Source organism: Eleutherodactylus coqui, chromosome 2 (assembly GCF_035609145.1).
Source record: "Eleutherodactylus coqui strain aEleCoq1 chromosome 2, aEleCoq1.hap1, whole genome shotgun sequence".
Classification (NCBI taxonomy): domain Eukaryota; kingdom Metazoa; phylum Chordata; class Amphibia; order Anura; family Eleutherodactylidae; genus Eleutherodactylus; species Eleutherodactylus coqui.
Window position 1 is genome coordinate 115,270,083 of NC_089838.1, and position 25,060 is coordinate 115,295,142.

Genomic DNA, 25,060 nt, shown 5'->3' on the forward strand with positions numbered 1-25,060 from the left:
TACCTCATTGCAATACATGCTCCAGACAATAAGCTATATCTCCATCTACTTCCATAATGGAAAGCAATGGCTAGACATGTGACACAATTCAGGTTCTTTATGTATGCCATTATGTCAGTTCTTCAACAAGCTCCAAATTTGCAAGGAGTAAGATAAAGATTAGAGATGAGCGAACGCGTTCGTCCGAGCTTGATATTCGTGCGAATATTAGGGTGTTCGGGATGTTCGTTATTCGTAACGAACACCATGCGGTGTTCTGGTTACTTTCACTTCCTTCCCTGAGACGTTAGCGCGCTTTTCTGGCCAATTGAAAGACAGGGAAGGCATTACAACTTCCCCCTGCAACGTTTAAGCCCTATACCACCCCCCTGCTGTGAGTGGCTGGCGAGGTCAGGTGTTCGCCTAATATAAAAGTCGGCCCCTCCCGCGGCTCGCCTCAGATGCCTGGTGAGTTAGATGAGGGACAGTGCTGTTTATACCGGAGCTGCTGTAGGGAAAGAATTGGTAGTTAGTGTAGGCTTCAAGACCCCCCAAAGGTCCTTATTAGGGCCACTGATAGCTGTGTGTTGGCTGCTGTTAGCAGTGGCATTTTTTTCCCCTCAAAATCGGCTCTGCAGAGCGTTGCACCTGGCATTAGGGACAGAAGTGCTGCATAGGAAGGGAGAGTGTTAGGAGTGAGTGTAGCCTTCAAGAACCTCAACGGTCCTTTCTAGGGCCATATTTAACCGTGTGCAGTACTGTCCAGGCTGCTGTTAGCTGTGCTGCATTTTTTTTGGGCTTCTCAAAATCGCCTCTGCAGAGCATTCCACCCTCCATTGATACTGCAGGGAAAGAATTGTATAGGCAGGGCCACAACACAGTTATTATTCATAGAATATACGCAGTGCTGCCTTTTGGTGGAAAAACAAGTGAAAACAAATCTATTTGTCCAGCCTCTGTCCGTCCTTACGGGCGGTGGACATGTGTGAGCTGCGTGAAAAACATTGCTAAATCATACGCACCCAGCTACGCTTTACTGCTGGCTTCGCCATTTGCTTTCCTTAATTGGGAAAAAAAATACCTGCTCTGCCAGAGTTATAATAACTCTGCTACCCTCACGTTCTGTGACACATTAGCAGGGACACAGCACAGTTATTAAACTTCTCATGTTCATTGAATATACGCAGTGCTGCCTTTTGGTGGAAAAACAAGTGAAAACAAATCTATTTGTCCAGCCTCTGTCCGTCCTTACGGGCGGTGGACACGTGTGAGCTGCGTGAAAAACATTGCTAAATCATACGCACCCAGCTACGCTTTACTGCTGGCTTCGCCATTTGCTTTCCTTAATTGGGAAAAAAAATACCTGCTCTGCCAGAGTTATAATAACTCTGCTACCCTCACGTTCTGTGACACATTAGCAGGGACACAGCACAGTTATTAAACTTCTCATGTTCATTGAATATACGCAGTGCTGCCTTTTGGTGGAAAAACAAGTGGAAACAAATCTATTTGTCCAGCCTCTGTCCGTCCTTACGGGCGGTGGACACGTGTGAGCTGCGTGAAAAACATTGCTAAATCATACGCACCCAGCTACGCTTTACTGCTGGCTTCGCCATTTGCTTTCCTTAATTGGGAAAAAAAATACCTGCTCTGCCAGAGTTATAATAACTCTGCTACCCTCACGTTCTGTGACACATTAGCAGGGACACAGCACAGTTATTAAACTTCTCATGTTCATTGAATATACGCAGTGCTGCCTTTTGGTGGAAAAACAAGTGGAAACAAATCTATTTGTCCAGCCTCTGTCCGTCCTTACGGGCGGTGGACACGTGTGAGCTGCGTGAAAAACATTGCTAAATCATACGCACCCAGCTACGCTTTACTGCTGGCTTCGCCATTTGCTTTCCTTAATTGGGAAAAAAAATACCTGCTCTGCCAGAGTTATAATAACTCTGCTACCCTCACGTTCTGTGACACATTAGCAGGGACACAGCACAGTTATTAAACTTCTCATGTTCATTGAATATACGCAGTGCTGCCTTTTGGTGGAAAAACAAGTGGAAACAAATCTATTTGTCCAGCCTCTGTCCGTTCTTACGGGCGGTGGACACGTGTGAGCTGCGTGAAAAACATTGCTAAATCATACGCACCCAGCTACGCTTTACTGCTGGCTTCGCCATTTGCTTTCCTTAATTGGGAAAAAAAATACCTGCTCTGCCAGAGTTATAATAACTCTGCTACCCTCACGTTCTGTGACACATTAGCAGGGACACAGCACAGTTATTAAACTTAGATTATTCATTCACTAGAGGCAGTGGGGCCTTTCGTTTTCCAAAAAGGGAAAAAATTATATTTGGCCTGCAGTCTTGCGCCAATTTATTTCCTGCCTGTGAAATCAAATCACTGGTAATACAGCATGCTGAGGGGTAGGGGTAGGCCTAGAGGACGTGGACGCGGCCGAGGACGCGGAGGGCCAAGTCAGGGTGTGGGCACAGGCCGAGCTCCTGATCCCGGTGTGTCGCAGCCGACTGCTGCGCGATTAGGAGAGAGGCACGTTTCTGGCGTCCCCACATTCATCGCCCAATTAATGGGTCCACGCGGGAGACGGTTATTAGAAAATGAGCAGTGTGAGCAGGTCCTGTCCTGGATGGCAGAAAGTGCTTCGAGCAACCTATCGTCAACACGCAGTTCTGCGCCGTCCACTGCTGCAAATCCGAATCCTCTGTCTGCTGCTCCTCCTTCCTCCCAGCCTCCTCACTCCACTACAATGACACCTGCTCAGGAGCGGGAACACTCCCAGGAACTGTTCTCGGGCCCCTGCTTAGATTGGGCAGCAGCGGTTCCTCTCCCACCAGAGGAGTTTATCGTCACTGATGCCCAACCATTCGAAAGTTCCCGGGGTCCGAGGGAAGAGGCTGGGGACTTCCGCCAACTGTCTCAACAACTTTCTGTGGGTGAGGAGGACGATGACGATCAGACACAGTTGTCTTGCAGTGAGGTAGTAGTAAGGGCAGTAAGTCCAAGGGAGCAGCGCACAGAGGATTCGGAGGAAGAGCAGCAGGACGATGAGGTGACTGACCCCACCTGGTGTGCAACGCTTACTCAGGAGGACAGGTCTTCAGAGGGGGAGTCAAGGGCATCAGCAGGGCAGGTTGCAAGAGGCAGTGCGGTGGCCAGGGCCAGGGGTAGAGGCAGGGCCAGACCGAATAATCCACCAAGTATTTCCCAAAGCGCCCCCTCGCGCCATGCCACCCTGCAGAGGCCGAGGTGCTCTAAGGTCTGGCAGTTTTTCACAGAGACGCCTGACGACCGACGAACAGTGGTGTGCAACCTTTGTTGCGCAAAGCTCAGCCGGGGAGCCAACACCAACAGCCTCACCACCACCACCATGCGCAGACATATGATGGCCAAGCACCCCACAAGGTGGGACGAAGGCCGTTCACCGCCTCCGGTTTGCACCCCTGCCTCTCCCCCTGTGCCCCAACCTGCCACTGAGATGCAACCCCCCTCTCAGGACACAGGCACTACCGCCTCATGGCCTGCACCCACACCCTCATCTCCGCTGTCCTCGGCCCCATCCAGCAGTGTAGTTCAGCGCACCGTTCAGCCGTCGCTTGCGCAAGTGTTCGAGCGCAAGTACGCCGCCACGCACCCGCACGCTCAAACGTTAACCGTCCGCATAGCAAAATTCATCAGCCTTGAGATGCTGCCGTATAGGGTTGTGGAAACTGAGTCCTTCAAAAGTATCATGGAGGCGGCGGCCCCGCGCTACTCAGTTCCCAGTCGCCACTACTTTTCCCGATGTGCCGTCCCAGCCCTGCACGACCACGTCTCCCGCAACATTGTGCGCGCCCTCACCAACGCGGTTACTGCCACGGTCCACTTAACTACGGACACGTGGACAAGCACAGGCGGGCAGGGCCACTACATCTCCCTGACGGCACATTGGGTGAATTTAGTGGAGGCTGGGACAGAGTCAGAGCCTGGGACCGCTCACGTCCTACCCACCCCCAGAATTGCGGGCCCCAGCTCGGTGCTGGTATCTGCGGATCTTCCTCCACTAAAGCACCCTCCTCCTCCTCCTCCTCCTCTGTCTCGCAATCAAGATGTGTTAGCAGCAGCATGTCGCCAGCAGTCGGTGTCGCGCGGTGTGGCAGCACAGCGGTGGGCAAGCGTCAGCAGGCCGTGCTGAAACTACTCAGCTTAGGCGATAAGAGGCACACGGCCCACGAACTGCTGCAGGGTCTGACAGAGCAGACCGACCGCTGGCTTGCGCCGCTGAGCCTCCAACCGGGCATGGTCGTGTGTGACAATGGGCGTAACCTGGTGGCGGCTCTGCAGCTTGGCAGCCTCACGCACGTGCCATGCCTGGCCCACGTCTTTAATTTGGTGGTTCAGCGCTTTCTGAAAAGCTACCCACGCTTGTCAGACCTGCTCGTAAAGGCGCGCCGGCTCTGCGCACATTTCCGCAAGTCCCACACGGACGCTGCCACCCTGCGCACCCTGCAACATCACTTTAAGCTGCCAGTGCACCGACTGCTGTGCGACGTGCCCACACGGTGGAACTCTACGCTCCACATGTTGGCCAGGCTCTATGAACAACGTAGAGCTATAGTCGAATACCAACTCCAACATGGGCGGCGCAGTGGGAGTCAGCCTCCTCAATTCCTTTCAGAAGAGTGGGCCTGGTTGGCAGACATCTGCCATGTCCTTGGTAATTTTGAGGAGTCTACCCAGGTGGTGAGCGGCGATGCTACAATCATTAGCGTCACCATTCCTCTGCTATGCATCTTGAGAAATTCCCTGCAAACCATAAAGGCAGCTGCTTTGCGCTCGGAAACGGGGGCGGGGGAAGACAGTATGCCGCTGGATAGTCAGGGCACCCTCCTGTCTATTTCTCAGCGCGTACAGGAGGAGGAGCATGAGGAGGATGAGGAGGAGGGGGAAGAGACAGCTTGGGCCGCTGCTGACGGTACACCGGCTGATTGCCTGTCATCCTTTCAGCGTGTATGGCCTGAGGAGGAGGAGGAGGAGGAGGAGGAGGAGGAGGATCCTGAAAGTGATCTTCCTAGTGAAGACAGCCATGTGTTGCTTACAGGTACCCTGGCACACATGGCTGACTTCATGTTAGGATGCCTTTCTCGTGACCCTCGCGTTGCACGCATTCTGGCCACTACGGATTACTGGGTGTACACACTGCTCGATCCACGGTATAAGGAGAACCTGCCCACTCTGATTCCCGAAGAGGAAAGGGGTTCGAGAGTGTTGCTATACCACAGGACCCTTGCGGACAAGCTGATGGTAAAATTCCCAGCCGACAGCGCTAGTGGCAGAAGGCGCAGTACCGAGGGCAAGGTAGCAGGGGATGTGCGTAGATCGAGCAGCATGTACATCCCAGGCAGTGCAACAGTCTTTAAGGGCCTGGCCAGCTTTATGGCTCCCCACCAAGACTGTGTCACCGCTCCCCAGTCACGGCTGAGTCGGCGGGAGCACTGTAAAAGGATGGTGAGGGAGTACGTAGCGGATCGCACGACCATCCTTGGTGACGCCTCTGCCCCCTACAACTACTGGGTGTCGAAGCTGGACATGTGGCCTGAACTAGCGCTGTATGCCCTGGAGGTGCTTGCTTGTCCTGCGGCTAGCGTGTTGTCGGAGAGGGTGTTTAGTGCGGCTGGGGGAATCATCACAGATAAGCGTAGCCGCTTGTCAACCGACAGTGCCGACAGGCTAACACTCATCAAGATGAACAAAGGCTGGATTTCCCCAGACTTCTGTTCTCCACCAGCGGACAGCAGCGATACGTAAGCAATACGTAGGCTGCACCCGCGGATGGAAGCTACGTTCTCTCTCACCATCCAAAACGGGGACATTTCTGCTTCATCAATCTGTGTCTAATATTCCTCCTCCTCCTCCTCCTGCTCCTCCTCCTGAAACCTCACGTAATCACGCTGAACGGGCAATTTTTCTTAGGGCCACAAGGCTCACTGAAATAATTTTTCAGAACAATTTTTATAAGTTTCAATGCGCTTGAAAGCATTGGAACTTTAACTTGAACCAATTTTTCGCTACACTGGGCTGCCTCCAGGCCTAGTTACCACTTAAGCCACATTAACCAAAGCGATTAATGGGTTTCACCTGCCCTCTTGGCTGGCCATGGCCAATTTTTGGGATGTACATTAGTACTGTTGATACAGCAATTTTTGTGGGCCCTCGCCTACAGTGTAATCAAATTAATTTTTAGCCCACCTGCATTACAGCTGACGTTACCTCAGCTGTGTTGGGCAATGCAATGGGATATTTTTATGTACCGCCGGTGGGTTCCAGGGAGCCACCCATGCTGTAGGTGAACACTGAGTTTTTAATACATCTGTACACTTCTAAAGAACCCGTCTGACTGGGGCATGCAGTGTGGGCCGAAGCCCACCTGTATTACGCACGACATTACTACCTCAGCTGTGTTGGGCAATGCAATGGGATATTTCTATGTACCGCCGGTGGCTTCCTGGCACCCACCCAGGCAGTGGGTCCACAGGGAGTTTAACCTACATGTGTCCACTTGTAAAGAACCCCAGTCTGACTGGGGCATGCAGTGTGGGCCGAAGCCCACCTGCATTAAGCACGACATTACTACCTCAGCTGTGTTGGGCAATGCAATGGGATATTTCTGTGTACCGCCGGTGGGTTCCAGGGAGCCACCCATGCTGTGGGTCGACAGGGACTTCACAATAGGGAGTTGTACCTGCCTGTGTCTATGAATTAAAAAGCCCGGTCTGACTGGGGCATGCAGACACCTTGACAGAATGAATAGTGTGTGGCACATAGGTTCCCCATTGCTATGCCCACGTGTGCAGCTCCTGATGGCGGTGGCACAGGATTCTATTTCTCATTGCTTCTGTACAGCATTGTGGGCTATCGCTCCGCCACTTTTAAAGAGGGTCGCTGCCTAGCCGTGCCAACCTCTGCAGTGTGTGCCTGCGGTCCCTCGTCATGGCAGACGCAATTCTAAATAGACATGAGCGTGGTGTGGCATGAGGGCAGCTGAAGGCTGCCCAGGGACACTTTGGTGTGCGCTGTGGGGGGGGAGGGGGGGCGGTTGGGCAGCATGTAACCCAGGAGAAGTGTCAGTGGAGTGTCATGCAGGCAGTGATTGTGCTTTGTTGGAGGTAGTGTGGTGCTTAGCAAAGCTATGCCATGCTAATGAGGGCTTTTCAGAAGTAAAAGTTGTTGGGAGGGGGGGGGGGCCCACTCTTGCCGGTATTGTGGCTTAATAGTGGGACCTGTGAACTTGAGATGCAGCCCAACACGTAGCCCCTCGCCTGCCCTATCCGTCACTGTGTCATTCCCATCACTTTCCTGAATTGCCCAGATTTTCACACATGAAAACCTTAGCGAGCATCGGCGAAATACAAAAATGTTCTGGTCGCCCATTGACTTCAATGGGGTTCGTTGTTCGAAACGAACCCTCGAGCATCACGGGAAGTTCGTTCCGAATAACGAACACCCGAACATTTTGGTGTTCGCTCATCTCTAATAAAGATGTATGACAAAAGCAGATCAGACTACACAGAGTTTGTCTGTAACCAAGGAAACACATAGGTCTTGATAAGAGCTGTAGACACAAAACAGTAAGAGAATTTTAATTAAGATGATTTGCAAATTATCTTCATTTTAGATGTATTAGAACAATGAAAATAAACTTAGAATGTATACATAGCTTTGTGTCATATTGCCAGCGCCTTTCCATATGCCTCATGTTTGGATGCGTGAATCTTGCTCCAGCAATATCATACGCTTGGGGTGTCAAGAGCTTGACTCACAATAATCAGCAGTTGCCTTATGAAGGGAGTTACCAGCCTGCAGTGCTATTTGTTCAATTAAAAAAAAAATGAAACCTAAAGAAATGGAAGAAAACTAAAAGCTTTCCATATTTTTGAAAACTCATTGAGAACAATGGGGAAAATCAGAAATGCTTATTTCCATTTTAACCCCTTAGTGACAGGGCTTTTTTGCTTTTTTCCATTTTAGTTTTTTCCTACTCCCTTTTAAAAAATCGTAGCTTCTTTATTTATCCATCGACGTCGCTGTATAAGGGCTTGTTTTTTGAGGAACGAGTTGTATTTTTCAATGGCACTATTTATTGTACCATATAATGTACTGAAAAACTTTTTAAAAATTCTTAGCGGAGAGAAATGGAAAAAAACCCCGACATTCCACCATCTTTCGGTGCGTCCTGTTTCTATGGCGCACAAACTGCAACAAAAACGACCTGATATTTTTATTCTATGGGTCAGTATGATTACTACGATACCAAACTTATATAGTTTTTTTTTTGCTGTAATACTAGTATTTTTTTTTTAAGATATTTAATTTTTTTCAATAATTTTCTGCGGCCATTTTGTGCGCGCAATAACTCTTTTACTTTTTGTCGACGTAGTTGTGCGAGGGCTCAATTTTTGCGGGATGTCCTGTAGTTTCCAATAGTATCAATTTGGAATATATACAACTTTTTGATCGCTTTTTATTGCATTTTTTCTGGAAGACAGGGTAACTAAAAAAGTGTATTTCTGGCATTCTTTATTTTTTTTTTTTGGACGACATTCACCGTGCAGGAAAAATAATGCACTACTTTGATAGATCAGACTTTTACGGACGCGGCGATACCAAATACATATTTTTATTTTATGATTTAGATTTTTTAGTAATTGATATGGCAAAAGGGGGTTGATTTAAACTTTTATAGCTTTTTTTTTTTTTACAATTTAAAAAACTTTATTGATCTTTTTTTTTACTTTACTTTGAAGTCCCCCTGGGGGACTTTAACATGCGATGCTTTGATCGCTCCTGCAGTATGACGTAATGCTATAGCATTACGTCATACTGCTTTTTTACAGGCAGTCTTTAAAGCCACCCTGTGTGGATGGCTTGATAGGCAGTCTGCTAAGGCAGCCCTGGGGCCATTCATTAGGCCCTCGGCTGCCATGACACCTGCACAGATCCCCCGATCTCACCGCGGGGGGGCCGTGCGGGACCCCCAAACAGTGTTCGGGGCATTTAAAGGGTTAATAGCCACGTTCGGCCGAACGGCCGAGCGCGGCTATTGACCGCGGGTGTCAGCTGTATTAAACAGCTGACGCCCGCGCTGTATGGAGGGAGATAGCGGCGCTACCTCCCTCCATACACGTCCTGCAGCTGCAGGACGTAAAAACACTATAGGGTGGTCACTAAGGGGTTAATTCAGTTTCTCTGCTCCAAAAATGGAACAGAGAGTCGGAATTATGACTGAAAGTCATAAAGCAGGTGTGAACCCAGCTTCAGCGTTTTTGTCATAGTTATCCTTAGCCACCATATTCAAGAATATAGCAGGATCCTGAGATATTTTCAATGATCTATTATAGATAATGCATCACCTAATCTACAACTACTACATCTTTAGTTTGGCATTACTTTGAAGTTGTACTTTACCGTGTCCACATATTCGGGAGTTCCTTGTCATTGAACATTACACCCATACACTTCAGAGCTGCAGTAAACTGCTCTAATGTTACCAGTCCTGATGCACAAAGACAACATGGAGGAAGGAATCGTTCAAGAGATTCACTGGTGGAGAATTACACAAGACAAAAAGTACAATCCAATTAGAGAAAAAAGTTAAAACCAGTAGACAATACAAATGGGGTCAACGGTCCTAAAATTAGTTGTTTTATTTTATTGATGAAATTGTAGTGGCCCAGAGTTGGGGTGTCTTTAGGGTAGGTGTATGTCTGTCTCCCTTGAACTGTTTTGTGTGTATATGTCTTGTGTGTGTTAATAAACTGTCTTGTTGCCCTCTTCACCCCCTTAACCTGTGAGTTGTAGTTAGTTACAGAGGGAGAGAGAGTGCCGAGATGTAGTTGGTTGAGGAGGACGTGTCAGCATGAAGCTGTAGCTGTCTTATGCTTCTGCCCCCACAGAGCTGTGGGCTTGTCTCACACTCTGTGAGACATGCTAAAAACAGTACTAAAACTTGAAGCAATAGCTTGTAGTAGTGTCAGCTCTGAACTGTCATCTTGCTGTGTTCTTGAAAAATCAAGGTTGGATTCCGTGAATAAAGGAAAGCGTGCACCTCTGGTTTTGAAAATTAGCTTTGTTTGTGGACTCTGTTATTTACCGATGTGTAACTATCTATGGGAAATGAGGTACTGGCGTCACGTGATAACACCGTTGAAATTGATTGCCACCATTTACATCTTGCCTGTTCTGTTTTTTTGCACCGTGCGACCGAGCTAGGCCCTTGCCGCCATTGCCAGGGGGAGATCATAGAGCCACCCGTGACAACAATCTTGAGAACAACCGCGGGGTCTCCTCCACAATGGCGCGCCTCAGGCTCGGATGCCGCAAAATCACTGAAATTTGCGGATTTCCCAATAATTCAGGTGCACATGTGTGAGATTGTGAATTACCTCTTGCGTATTTCCTCTCCCAGTATTTCCCATGCTCTGTCATTCTCAATACTTGAGCCGTCCTCTTTTACTGCTGTACAATTACGTTTTCCCACATTTCTCTGCAGATGTTTAGCTGTACTGGGCTTTATCCATTCTGGGTTGTGGACCTAAATAAAGTAACCATGCTACATTAAAATCCCAAGAGAGAGATTTCCGCTACTCTCATTAAATTGTATTCCCAGCCACCTCTCCCTACAGAACAGCCTATCTTTACTGAAAACTTGGAAAGGAAAGTCTGACAGCAATTGATCATCATCATATTCTTCTTCCTGTTCTTCTTAGACTCACTCTGGCTTACAAAACAAAGTACATTTAAAAAAAATGTATGGTATATGATAGCTATGTTCCTCTTCTTCCTTTGCGGGCTTGGGCTTCAAGCAGTCATTGCAGCAAATGGGCTAGTTGTACATTATTACCGTATATACCGACGTATAAGGCGACGGGGCGTATAAGACGACCCCCCAACTGTCACCTTATACGCCGGTATACAGTGGAGAAAAAAAAAAAATTCATTACTCACCTCCCCCGGCGTTCTGTCGCGCTCCGGCGGGATGTCGCTCGCTCCGGCAGGCTGTCGCTCGCTCCTCGTCCCCGGCGCAGCATAGCTTTCTGAATGCGGGGCTTGAAATCCCCGCTTCCAGAAAGCTAATACACACGCCGGCAGCCATGACATCATTGAATGGCTGTGATTGGCTAAAGCACACGTGGCTTCAGCCAATCACACTATTCAATGACATCATTGAATGGCTGTGATTGGCTAAAGCACACGTGGCTTCAGCCAATCACACTATTCAATGACATCATTGAATGGCTGTGATTGCTAACACGTGCGCCTTCAGCCAATCACAGCCATTCAATGCTGTCATGGCTGCCGGCGTGTGTATTAGCTTTCTGGAAGCGGGGATTTCAAGCCCCGCATTCAGAAAGCTATGCTGCGCCGGGGACGAGGAGCGAGCGACAGCCTGCCGGAGCGAGCGACATCCCGCCGTGGGAGGTGAGTAATGAATTTTTTTTTTTTACACTTTTTTTTTTTTTGTATTACCGGCGCATAAGACGACCCCCGACTGCAGAGCAGATTTTTCGGGGTTCAAAAGTCGTCTTATACGCCGGTATATACGGTAATACTTGACAACAGCACTTCTATATGTGTAATGAGAAAATATCAGTCACTACTGAAGGAAAGGACTCAGTTGCTGTCTGTCACCTCACAGTCCAAAATATATGGGCACTGGCTAGTACAGTTTATATAAAATTATTCTTTAACCACAGGGACTTCCTACTAAATAATTACAATGAGCAAATTTTTATCGCATTTTTCTGTAGTTCAGTTTAACCAGAATGACAGGAACTGCAGTCTGCTGTATCTTGTGCACTACATGGCAGTATTAAATCACTGTGGGCAGCTGTTGGCAAAGGTCTGCGATGCATAAAATAGTTCAGCCGATGGCTCAAAGATAAAGTGTTTGTTCACAACACTTCATTCTCAACTAATTAGCCAGTCATACAATTCATTCAGTGACAAACCAGAGTGCTACTCTTACCTTATGATTCTGAAAACAATTAAGGAAGTCATCAAAGGAAATGCTAGCTTTCCCATGTAAATTCAATCTGCAAATAACAATATAAAATGAACATTTATAGTAAACTGAATTACTCATGTATAGATGCACCTGCAAAGTGATAAGTCAATGAGGTATTGCAGTATAATATATAAGCAATCAGATCGTATTTTCAAGTCTCCTGTTGGGGACGAAAAGCTAAAACCTTAATCACAGTTTTGATAAGGATTACAAAAAATGTTAAAAATAAAAAAACCTTTTCCCAATATAAGCATAAAAGTAAAAGCACGAATACATAATCGGTATTGTCACATTTGTAAAAATCTGAACTATTAAATTAATATATTGCATTATCTATACTGCACAGTAAATGTTGCAAAAAAATATACAATGTCAGAATTGCATTTTTTGAGCACCCCTTTTTCCCCAAAAAGGAATATAAATTAAAAGTGATCAAAGAGTCATAGTTACACAAAAATAGTACCAATAAAAATTACAGATCGCTCTGGAAATAAACGAGCCCTCACAAGACCCCATCCATGGAAAACAATAAAAAAAAAATTATAGGTCTCAGAATGTTGCTGTAAATAGCAATTTTTATAGGTAAAGTTTTTTTTAATTTTTAGAAGTAGTAAAGCATAAAAACTATATAAAATAAGTATCAGTGTAAGGTCGGCTGCACATAATCGAGTCAGATTCTGGATGCGGGATCCCACACCGGAACCCGACCATTTGCTCGTCCGGTGATTTTGCGTACCTGTCACTTTCTTCTTTCTTCTGTACTGTGGATGGTCCAGCCGGCGAGCCATTGCCCATGCGCAGTACAGATTTTCCCGCACCGTCGTTGGATGATGATGCGGGTGCCGCGACCTTTATGCAATGTTAAGGGCTGCAGGTTGGACACTTCCATTGACTTCCATTGATGCCTGTGTGGACACTGTACAAAAGTAGAGCAAGCTGCGATTTTTCCTCCAAAACCGGAAAATCACAATTGATTTCTGTTTTTATGCAGGAAAAAGCACTTCTCCATAGCATGCTATGGACGGTATGCTGAGGAATCTGGGGGCGGATGCCTGCCCTGGCTTCTGCAATGTAAATCTGCCTGTGTGCAGACAGCCTAAGGCCACTCCCACACAGACCTTTTCACTGCGATTACCGCAGCGTTCTTAATGCTCTAACTGATTTCAGTGGAGCCTCGCAGACACGTGCTTGAACATGGCACTTTCCACCACAATTTTCTATTCCAGCGCCACTTTCTGGTCTATTTTTTGCATTTTAGCGCACCTCAGCAATGATTGGTTGTGCTAAAGCTGCTGCCAGAGACAGGAACGCTGCTTCCAAAAGCAAAAGTAAAATTGCAGCGCTCTGCTGCATCCTTGTGTGAGAATGGCCTAAGGGTGGGTTCACACGAGCGTGTTTTTGTGCGTGCATACGCACGCACAAAAACACGCTTGTATTTACAACAATGCATTCCCTATGGTGTGTGCACATGTCCGTACTTTGCAGGTGCGTGCCTGCAAAGATAGGACATGCGTGCAACATAGGGAATGCACGCATTGTTTTCAATGGAGCCGCGGCTGCTGCCTGCGGCTCCATTGAAAACAATGGTCTGCCGGCTCCCTGCATTCTTTTTCAGGGAAGGGCTTTACATATAGGCTCTTCCCTGAAAAAGAAAGATCTTAGTGTAAAAAAAAAAAATTGCAGGCATTCTCTTCAATGGAGCCGCTGCTGCTGCCGGCAGCTCCATTGAAGACAATGGTCTGCTGGCACCACTGAATTGTTTTTCAGGGAAGAGCTTTACATATAGGCTCTTCCCTGAAAAAGAAAAACTTTAGTGTAAAAAAAGAAAAAGAAAATGCAGCCATTCTTTTCAATGGAGCCGCTGCTGCTGCCAGCGGCTCCATTGAACACAACGGTCTGCCGGCACCCCTGAATTCTTTTTCAGGGAAGGGCTTTACATATAAGCTCTTTCCTGAAAAAGAAAAATTTTGCTGCAAAAAAAAAAAAATGCAGGCATTCTCTTCAATGGAGCTGCTGCTGCTGCCGGCGGCTCCATTGAAGACAACGGTCTGCTGGCATACCTGAATTGTTTTTTAGGGAAGAGCTTTACATATAAGCCGCTCCCTGAAAAAGAAAAAATTTGGGTGTAAAAAAAAAAAAAAAATTACTTACCTGTCTGCCGCTGCTGTGTCCTCCGCGGGGATGAAGAACACATCTGCCGCATGCGGCAGATGTTTCCTTCATCCCCACTAGTTAAAAGAATTCCTTGCTGCTACATCTGCCACATCTGTGACAGATGCAGCAGAGGAATTCTTCAATTCTCTACCACAGCTGTCACACATGTCAGCTGCGGTAGAGGATTCTGCTGCCGGCAATTGATTTTAGGGAAGGGCTTTAAATATAAGCCTTTCCCTGAAAATCAAGAAAAAGTGGTTTAAAAAACAAACAAAAAAAAGATACTCACCTCCCTTCAGCTACTGGGGCTCAGCCCTGTCTTCTCCTGCTGTCCCCTGCATTGTGGTGCTGATTAGAGATGAGCGAGCGTACTCGGAAAAGCACTACTCGCTCGAGTAATTTTCTTTATCCGAGTATCGCTGTGCTCGTCCCTGAAGATTCGGGTGCTGGCACGGAGCGGGGAGCTGCAGGGGAGAGCGGGGAGGAACGGAGGGGAGATCTTTCTCTCCCTCTCTCCCGCCCGCTCTCCCCTGCTCCCCGCTGCGACTCACCTGTCAGCCGCAGCGGCACCCGAATCTTCAGGGACGAGCACAGCGATACTCGGATAAAGCAAATTACTCGAGCGAGTAGTGCTTTTCCGAGTACGCTTGCTCATCTCTAGTGCTGATCTATCAGCAGGCGGGGATTTAAAATCCCCGCCTGCTGAAAGAGCTGAATGTGATTGGCTGAGGTACTCAGCCAATCACAGGCAGTTCTCCCCGAATGAATGACAGGACGTATGTACGCACCCAAGTACGCACAAAAACACGCTCGTGTGAACCCACCCTTAGTCTGTAACTGTACTGACCCTCAGAATAAAGTGAACCTGTTCTTTTTAGTGCACCTTGCATGTCGTAAAAACAAAGCACAAAAATCAATGGCACTAAAACTTTTAAAAAAGTTATAAAATACAGTTTATGGCACATTAAATGGTACCATTGAAAGATGCAACTTGTCCTGCAAAAAATATGTCCTCATGCCCCTATGTCGATGGAAAAATAAAGAAGTTATGGTTCTTGACAGGCAGGAATAAAAGAAAAACCAAAAATGTCAGGTCTATAAGGAGTTAAGGAAACACATTTTTTTGTTTTTTTAAGGTAGCAGCTCAGTCTTGCACAGTTGCTGCTGATAAGGTCCTTGAGCCAGTAGCTTAGCTGTAATGCCACATCCCCCTGTGAAGCTGCAGGGTGTCGCCTGAGGCCACAAGATCACGTTGCCTCATGATTGGAACCATAGCAGCCATAGAAGAATCACCACTGAAGACTCTGTGTCTGAGCAGTCACATGCACAATATATGGCATGTAACCACCTGCCACTTCTTCTAGGTTCCGTGTTGGTGAGCACTGGGACTGCAGTTTTGGACCGGAAACCACTCGGATAAGTGAGTATTCAATTTTTTATTAATTTTAAGCCTTTTTAGCTGTTTTTCCCAGAAAACCCCATTAATTCTGATTTATGCTGTATTGTTATCAAATCAAGTTGTTGCACAAGCCCTTATACAGCTCTGTTGATTGAAAAATAAAATAAAAATGTTAGGTATGGGTTTGTTCATACATTCACCGAATGGCTATAATGAGTTCTGTTTGGCGCCGTTATGCATGCATGCAGCACCATTTGATCTGGCATTTTTGTAAAAACCAGCAACTGAAGCTCTGAACAGAATCTCCGACTGTGATGTGAACGTAGCCTAATATAAAAATATTGTAGATTGTGTTGAGGCCAAAAAAACCCAGATATTATTTGGAAATGTTTAGCAAAAAAAAAACTATATAAGTTTGGCATTTGCCACAATCATATTGAGCCGGAGGATAAACTTATTTATACTGCATGGCATGCCATAGAAAGAAGACCTTTAAATCAATTATTGTATTTCAGATTTTTTCCATTCCCCCCCCCCCCCCAAAAAAAATAGCCTCTTTCCATTCCATGATGTATTATTACTAGAGATGAGCGAACGTACTCGGATAGGCACTACTCGTCCGAGTAATGTGCCTTATCCGAGTACCGCTGTGCTCGTGATCAAAGATTCGGGACGCGCTGCGGAGCGGGGAGCTGCAGGGGAGAGCGGGGAGGAACGGAGGGGAGATCTTTCTCTCCTTCTCTCCCGGCCGCTCTGCCCCGCTCCCCGCTCCGACTCACCTGTCAGCAGCGGAGCGCCCCGAATCTTTGAGCACGAGTACAGCGGTACTCGGATAAGGCACATTACTCGGACGAGTAGTGCCTATCCGAGTATGTTCGCTCATCTCTAATTATTACCTCATTAAGCCCATACTGTTGCTGTTCTTTGACACAATAGTACAACATGAACATATAACTCCAATCTCAGCCTTCACCACGTCACATGGCATATAAACAGTTAACCAAGGAAAGGAGCCCAAATGTGATCATGGAATACTGATGAGTTGCCAGGGCAAACTGAGGCTTAACAATGGCCCGTGTGCCTGCTGTGGCTGTCAGTGTAAATGATCATAGAGAATATACTGTAATACTGAAGTACTGCAGTCTATTATGTCAGTGATCATGGGATCACATGTTCAAGTACTTTATTTGGACTTAGTTTTTCTTCTAAGAAAAATTTGCAAAAAATATACATATTGGGTATGTATATAATGACCCTTCATAATGACCCGTACAATTAACTAAACGCATTTTTTACTCTGCAGCAATAGGAATGTAAAAAAAAAAGCCAAATGCTGTTTCTGGTCATTCTGCCTCTGAAAAATGCAATAAAAATTTGGAAATGCCCCAAAACGGTATCAATAAAAATTACAGCTTGTTCTGCAGAAAAACAAACCTTTGCAGAGTTCCATTAATGGAAAAATAAAATAGTCATGGGTCTTCGACTATTTTATAAATTATAAACAAAAAAATTTTTGTGCAAAAGTAGAAAAACCTAAAAAAATAGAATTTGTATTGTTGTAATTGTACCAACCTGCAGAAAAAAGTTACAATTGCTGTGTTTTGTCACCTTGTCTTCTCCAAAAACTTAATACAAGTTACGCAATACTTTATTGTACCCCAAAATGGTATCAATAAAAACTACAGCTAGCCCTGCAATGAACAAGCCTATGTTGCCAAAAAATGAATAATTTTTGGATGTTAGAACATGATAATAACAAAATAATTGACTGGACAGTATAGCCCAAAATAGGCGGGACCCTAAGGGGTTTATATGAAAGTTTATAGCTTATTTCCTTGCAAGTTCGTATTTGTATGTTGTTGTTAAGTAATGAAAGGTTCCTAGTAAATCAGTGACATCATTTAATGATTTACAAGGTGCTGCTGACTTCACTTTTACTGCATAACCTCACTAGGACTTTCTTTACTATAGATATATTAAATAAATTATTTTAAGACGCTATCAGATTGCTGAAAGTGGACAGAATGACAATAAATATCACCCTTTTTGCTAAATAATTTATGGCATTCAGATCTCTTTAATCACTGGCCTGCTTTAAAGCAGAGAGCAATAAAGCTTCTCACTGACTATCCTATTAAGTAACAGAAATACAGTACTATCATGTCATCTGCATACATTGGGCCTTTGGACAGCATAATGCTGAGTCAGATCTGTGCTGCAATCCAGCCATTCAAAGGTGCCAGATTATCCTAGAAAATATATTTAATACCAAAATTGATTGCTAGAAATAAAACTTCTGAATCATAATATTAGATCATTTACTGTAGTTGTTGCATAAAAGAACACTCTGGGCAAACTTGATACATGGGGTGGGGGTGGGGGACTTATTATTCTTATCCGAAATTTAGACAGCGTAAAACTAAACCAGCCCGGCAGAAGCTGAATCAATTCCATTATAACTGTGCATGCTATATGATGAATATGTATCTTTTGTAATATGCATGTGTGGGTTGGCTGTCCTATGTTATACAAATATGTTGCACCAAAATAGTGGCACACACATCAATAAACTAGAGCATTTCATATATGTGAGTATAGATCAGATAGCCTGGGGGACACACAGAACAACTTGTTGGATGTGTGTGCCATGGCTGTATTTGCTACTAGGCACTGAATATCTAGGTTGTCCAGTCGTAGGGGGGCCTCTAGGTGTAGCTTGAAAAAGTTAAAGTTTTACTTCATTGAATCGCACCTTTCCAGCCCGGGGGTGGACTTGGGGAGCAGAGGGGCTGGGGGTGTCAGCGCTACACGCAGATGCTACTGACAGAGAGGGAGGGAGAAAAGAACACGGGGCTTGCAGTCATTTTTGTTTGCACCAACTTTTTGTGCATTTTGTTGAGCATTCAATGAACATCACTGAAAAAGATAAATTACCTGTTGAGTAGATTATTGATTTGTTGTATAGTTAAGAAACCACATAAATTCCATAGGACTCTTGTCAGTGCCTCCCTAAGGAACAAATAAGTGGTTAAGGTTTGTCACAAAGCTATATAAATGTACAGTTGAAAGAAAAGTAAGTGAGCCCCTTGGAATTCCCTGGATTTCTCAATTGATTACTGATAAAATGTGGTATGATTATTATCTATGTCACAATGTTAGAGAAATGCGGTCTACTAACAACGCACAAACGGTTGTACTGTTTATGTCTTTAATTGATCATGTTCAGTCCACAGTGCAGGGAGAAAAAGTAAGTGATGTTAATAACTAGAGATGAGTGAACGTACTCGTCCGAGCTTGATACTCGTTCGAGTATTAGCGTGTTTGAGATGCTCGTTACTCGTAACAAGTACCACGCGATGTTCGGGTTACTTTCACTTTCATCTCTGAGACGTTAGCGCGCTTTTCTGGCCAATTGAAAGACAGGGAAGGCATTACAACTTCCCCCTGCGACGTTCAAGCCCTATACCACCCCCCTGTAGTGAGTGGCTGGCGAGATCAGGTGTCACCCGAGTATAAAAATCGGCCCCTCCCGCGGCTCGCCACAGATGCGTTCTGACATAGAGGAGGGAAAGTGCTGCTGATGCCGGAGCTGCTATAGGGAGAGCGTTAGGAGTTATTTTAGGCTTCAAGAACCCCAACGGTCCTTCTTAGGGCCACATCTAACCGTGTGCAGTACTGTGGAGGCTGCTTTTTGCAGTGTTGCACATTTTTTTTTTTTGGTATATCGGCCGTGCAGAGCATTGCGCCCTGCAGTAATACTCCAGGGCCAGAAGCGCTTAGGCAGTGACAGAAGACATATTGATTGAATATAGGCAGTGGGCCTTTGCAAAAAAATTTGGGGAAAAAAATCTATTTGGGCTGCCTGTGAGTGTCCTCAGTGTTCTGGGTCTGTGCTGGGTGTCGTAGTTCTCCAAATTCATACGCAGCCAGCTTAGTGTTACAGCAGGCTTGCGCAAAATTATTTCCTGGCTCTGTCTGGGCTGTGAAATCACCACTGTATTGCAGTGCACAGTGCAACACTCTGCAGTTCTGTGACATAGTCCAGGGCCAGAAGTGCTTAGGCAGGGACAGAAGACATATTGATTATTGATTGAATATAGGCAGTGGGCCTTTGCAAAAAAATTTGGGGAAAAAAATCTATTTGGGCTGCCTGTGAGTGTCCTCAGTGTTCTGGGTCTGTGCTGGGTGTAGTAGTTCTCCAAATTCATACGCAGCCAGCTAAGTGTTACAGCAAAATTATTTCCTGGCGTTCCGTAAGCGAAGTCAGCCTCCAACCACAGGCCAATAAGCGGCACATTTAATTACAGCGTTCTGTTTCTGCACTACTGGTAATACACCATGCTGAGGGGTAGGGGTAGGCATAGAGGACGTGGACGAGGCCAGAGGACGCGGAGGCCCAAGTCAGGGTGTGGGCACAGGCCGAGCCAGTGCGGTGGCCAGGGGTAGAGGCAGGGCCAGACCGAATAATCCACCAACTGTTTCCCAAAGCGCCCCCTCACGCCATGCCACCCTGCAGAGGTCAAGGTGCTCTAATGTCTGGCAGTTTTTCACAGAGACGCCTGACGACCGACGAACAGTGGTGTGCAACCTTTGTTGCGCCAAGATCAGCTGGGGAGGCACCACCACCAGCATGCGCAGGCATATGATGGCCAAGCACCCCACAAGGTGGGACGAAGGCCGTTCACCGCCTCCGGTTTGCACCACAGCCTCTCCCCCTGTGCCCCAACCTGCCACTGAGATCCAACCCCCCTCTGAGGACACAGGCACTACCGTCTCCTGGCCTGCACCCACACCCTCACCTCCGCTGTCCTCGGCACCATCCAGCAATGTCTCCGGCACCATCCAGCAGATGTCGCTAGCGCCACTGTTTGAGCGCGAGCGCAAGTACGCCGCCACGCACCCGCACGCTCAAGCGTTAAACGTGCACATTGCCAAATTGATCAGCCTGGAGATGCTGCCGTATAGGCTTGTGGAAACGGAGGCTTTCAAAAGCATGATGGCGGCGGCGGCCCCGCGCTACTCGGTTCCCAGTCGCCACTATTTTTCCCGATGTGCCGTCCCAGGCCTGCATGACCACGTCTCCCGCAACATTGTACGCGCCCTCACCAACGCGGTTACTGCCAAGGTCCACTTAACAACAGACACGTGGACAAGCACAGGCGGGCAGGGCCACTATATCTCCCTGACGGCACATTGGGTGAATTTAGTGCAGGCTGGGACAGAGTCAGAGCCTGGGACCGCTCACGTCCTACCCACCCCCCGAATTGCGTGCCCCAGCTCGGTGGTGGTATCTTCGGCGGTGTATGCTTCCTCCACTAAACCACCCTCCTCCTCCTCCTCCTACGCAACCTCTGTCTCGCAATCAAGATGTGTCAGCAGCACGTCGCCAGCAGTCGGTGTCGCGCGGCATGGCAGCACAGCGGTGGGCAAGCGTCAGCAGGCCATGCTGAAACTACTCAGCTTAGGAGAGAAGAGTCAGACAGCCCACGAACTGCTGCAGGGTCTGACAGAGCAGACCGACCGCTGGCTTGCGCCGCTGAGCCTCCAACCGGGCATGGTCGTGTGTGACAACGGCCGTAACCTGGTGGCGGCACTGCAGCTCGGCAGCCTCACGCACGTGCCATGCCTGGCCCATGTCTTTAATTTGGTGGTTCAGCGCTTTCTGAAAAGCTACCCACACTTGTCATACCTGCTCGGAAAGGTGTGCCAGCTCTGCGCACATTTCCGCAACTCCAAGACAGACGCTGCCACCCTGCGCACCCTGCAACATCGGTTTCATCTGCCAGTGCACCGATTGCTGTGCGACGTGCCCACACAGTGGAACTCTACGCTCCACATGTTGGCCAGGCTCTATGAGCAGCGTAGAGCTATTGCGGAATACCAACTCCAACATGGGCGGCGTAGTGGGAGACAGCCTCCTATTATTTACAGAAGAGTGGGCCTGGTTGGCAGCCATCTGCCAGGTCCTTGGAAACTTTGAGGAGTCTACCCAGATGCTGAGCGGGGATGCTGCAATCATTAGCGTCACCATTCCTCTGCTATGCCTCTTGAGAAGTTCCCTGCAAAGCATAAAGGCAGACGCTTTGGAATCGGAAACGGAGGCGGGGGAAGACAGTATGTCGCTGGATAGTCAGAGCAACCTCATGTCTATATCTCAGCGTGTTGAGGAGGAGGGGGAGGAGCATGAGGAGGAGGGGGAAGAGACAGCTTGGCCCACTGCTGAGGGGACAGATGCTGCTTGCCTGTCATCCTTTCAGCGTGTATGGCCAGAGGAGGAGGAGGAGGAGGGGGAGGAGCATGAGGAGGAGGGGGAAGAGACAGTTTGGCCCACTGCTGAGGGTACAGATGCAGCTTGCCTGTCATCCTTTCAGTGTTTATGGCAGGAGGAGGAGGAGGAGGAGGAGGAGGAGGAGGAGGATCCTGAAAGTAATCTTCCGAGTGAGGACAGCCATGTGTTGCGTACAGGTACCCTGGCACACATGGCTGACTTCATGTTAGGATGCCTTTCTCGTGACCCTCGCGTTACACGCATTCTGGCCACTACGGATTACTGGGTGTACACACTGCTCGACCCACTGTATAAGGAGAGCCTTTCCACTCTCATTCCCGAAGAGGAAAGGGGTTCGAGAATGATGCTATACCACAGGGCGCTGGTGGACAAACTGATGGTAAACTTCCCATCCGACAGCGCTAGTGGCCGAAGGCGCATTTCCGCGGCCCAGGTAGCAGGGGAGGCGCAGAGATCAGGCAGCATGTACAGCGCAGGCAGGGGAACATTATCCAAGGCCTTTGCCAGCTTTATGGCTCCCCAGCAAGACTGTGTCACCGGTCCCCAGTCAAGGCTGAGTTGGCGGGAGCACTGTAAAAGGATGGTGAGGAAGTACGTAGCCGATCGCATGAACGTCCTCGGTGACGCCTCTGCCCCCTACAACTACTGGGTGTCGAAGATGGACACGTGGCCTGAACTCGCGCTGTATGCCCTGGAGGTGCTTGCTTGTCCTGCGGCTAGCGTCTTGTCAGAGACTGTGTTTAGTGTGGCTGGGGGAATCATCACGGATAAGCGTACCCACCTGTCAACCGACAGTGCCGACAGGCTTACACTCATCAAGATGAACAAAGCCTGGATTTCCCCAGACTTCTCTTCTCCACCAGCGGACAGCAGCGATACCTAAACAATACGTAGGCTGCACCCGCGGATGGAAGCATCGTTCATCACCATCCAAAACGGGGACCTTTTTGCTTCATCAATCTGTGTATAATATTCCTCCTCCTCCTCCTGCTCCTCCTCCTGAAACCTCACATAATCACGCCAAACGGGCAATTTTTCTTAGGCCCACAAGGCTCAGTCATATAATTTTTCTAAACAATTTTTATACGTTTCAATGCTCATTAAAGCGTTGAAACTTTTACCTGAACCAATTTTTATTTTTACTGGGCTGCCTCCAGGCCTAGTTACCAATTAAGCCACATTAACCAAAGCGATTAATGGGTTTCACCTGCCCTCTTGGTTGGGCATGGGCAATTTTTCTCAGGTACATTAGTACTGTTGGTACACCAATTTTTGGGGGCCCTCGCCTACAGTGTAATCCAATTAATTTTTAGCCCACCTGCATTACAGCTGAAGTTACATCAGCTGTGTTGGGCACTGCAATGGGATATATTTATGTACCGCCAGTGGCTTCCTGGCACCCACCCATGCTGTGGATCCACAGGGAGTTGTAACTGCATGTGTCCACTTCTAAAGAACCCCAGTCTGACTGGGGCATGCAGTGTGGGCCGAAGCCCACCTGCATTAAACATGACATTATTACCTCAGCTGTGATGGGCAATGCAATGGGATATATTTATGTACCGCCGGTGGCTTCCTGGCACCCACCCATGCTGTGGGTCCACAGGGAGTTGTAACTGCATGTGTCCACTTCTAAAGAACCCCAGTCTGACTGGGGCATGCAGTGTGGGCTGAAGCCCACCTGCATTAAACATGACATTATTACCTCAGCTGTGATGGGCAATGCAATGGCATATATTTATGTACCGCCGGTGGCTTCCTGGCACCCACCCATGCTGTGGATCCACTGGGAGTTGTAACTGCATGTGTCCACTTCTAAAGAACCCCAGTCTGACTGGGGCATGCAGTGTGGGCCGAAGCCCACCTGCATTAAACATGACATTATTACCTCAGCTGTGATGGGCAATGCAATGGGATATATTTATGTACTGCCGGTGGGTTCCAGGGAGCCACCCATGCTGTGGGTCCACAGGGAGTTGTAACTGCATGTGTCCACTTCTAAAGAACCCCAGTCTGACTGGGGCATGCAGTGTGCGCCGAAGCCCACCTGCATTAAACATGACATTATTACCTCAGCTGTGATGGGCAATGCAATGGGATACATTTATGTACAGCCGGTGGGTTCCAGGGAGCCACCCATGCTGTGGGTGCACACGGAATTCCCATTGCGGAGTTGTACCTGCCTGTGACTATTTATAAAAAAACGCGGTCTGACTGGGGCATGCAGACACCTTGACAGAATGAATCGTGTGTGGCACATAGGTTCCCCATTGCTATGCCCACGTGTGCAGCTCCAGATGGAGGTGGCACAGGATTGGATTTCTCATTGCTTCTGTACAGCATTATGGGCGATCGCCCCGCCCCTTTTAAAGAGGGTCGCTGCCTAGCCGTGCCAACCCTCTGCAGTGTGTGCCTGTGGTTCCTCCTCATGGCAGACGCACTTAAAAATAGACATGAGGGTGGCGTGGCATGAGGGCAGCTGAAGGCTGGGCAGGGACAGTTTGGTGTGCGCTGTGGACACTGGGTCGTGGGGGGGGGGGGGGGGTTGGGCAGCATGTAACCCAGGAGAAGTGGCAGCGGAGTGTCATGCAGGCAGTGATTGTGCTTTGTTGGAGGTAGTGTGGTGCTTAGCTAAGGTATGCCATGCTAATGAGGGCTTTTCAGAAGTAAAAGTTGTTAAGAGGGGGGGGGGCCCACTCTTGCCGCTATTGTGGCTTAATAGTGGGACCTGGGAACTTGAGATGCAGCCCAACATGTAGCCCCTCACCTGCCCTATCCGTTGCTGTGTCGTTCCCATCACTTTCTTGAATTGCCCAGATTTTCACAAACGAAAACCTTAGCGAGCATCGGCGTAATACAAAAATGCAAGGGGTCGCCCATTGACTTCAATGGGGTTTGTTATTCGAAACGAACCCTCAAGCATCGCGAAAAGTTCATCTCGAGTAACGAGCACCCGAGCATTTTGGTGCTCGCTCATCTCTATTAATAACCAATAGATCCCCCTGTAGCAGCAATTGTCTCCACCAAATGTTTCCGGTAGCTGCAAATAAGATTTGCACAATGTTGATCAGGAATTTTGGCCCATTTCTCACTGCAAATATGTATCAGCTAGTCAATATTTCTTGGATGCCTTGAGTTCTCGTTGTTGTTAGTAGTTTACTCGTTCGCAACCCTCTGC

General features: G+C 47.7%; 1 long non-coding RNA gene across 1 annotated transcript; it reads right to left on the bottom strand.

Moving 5' to 3' along the window:
* Positions 1 to 9,447: 9,447 nt before the first annotated feature.
* LOC136610633 (uncharacterized) lies at positions 9,448 to 12,071 on the bottom strand. The gene is made up of 3 exons (XR_010790138.1): positions 12,002 to 12,071; positions 10,419 to 10,567; positions 9,448 to 9,576 (listed from the first exon to the last, which is right to left on the bottom strand). It is a non-coding gene; the product is annotated as an uncharacterized lncRNA (long non-coding RNA).
* Positions 12,072 to 25,060: the final 12,989 nt, after the last annotated feature.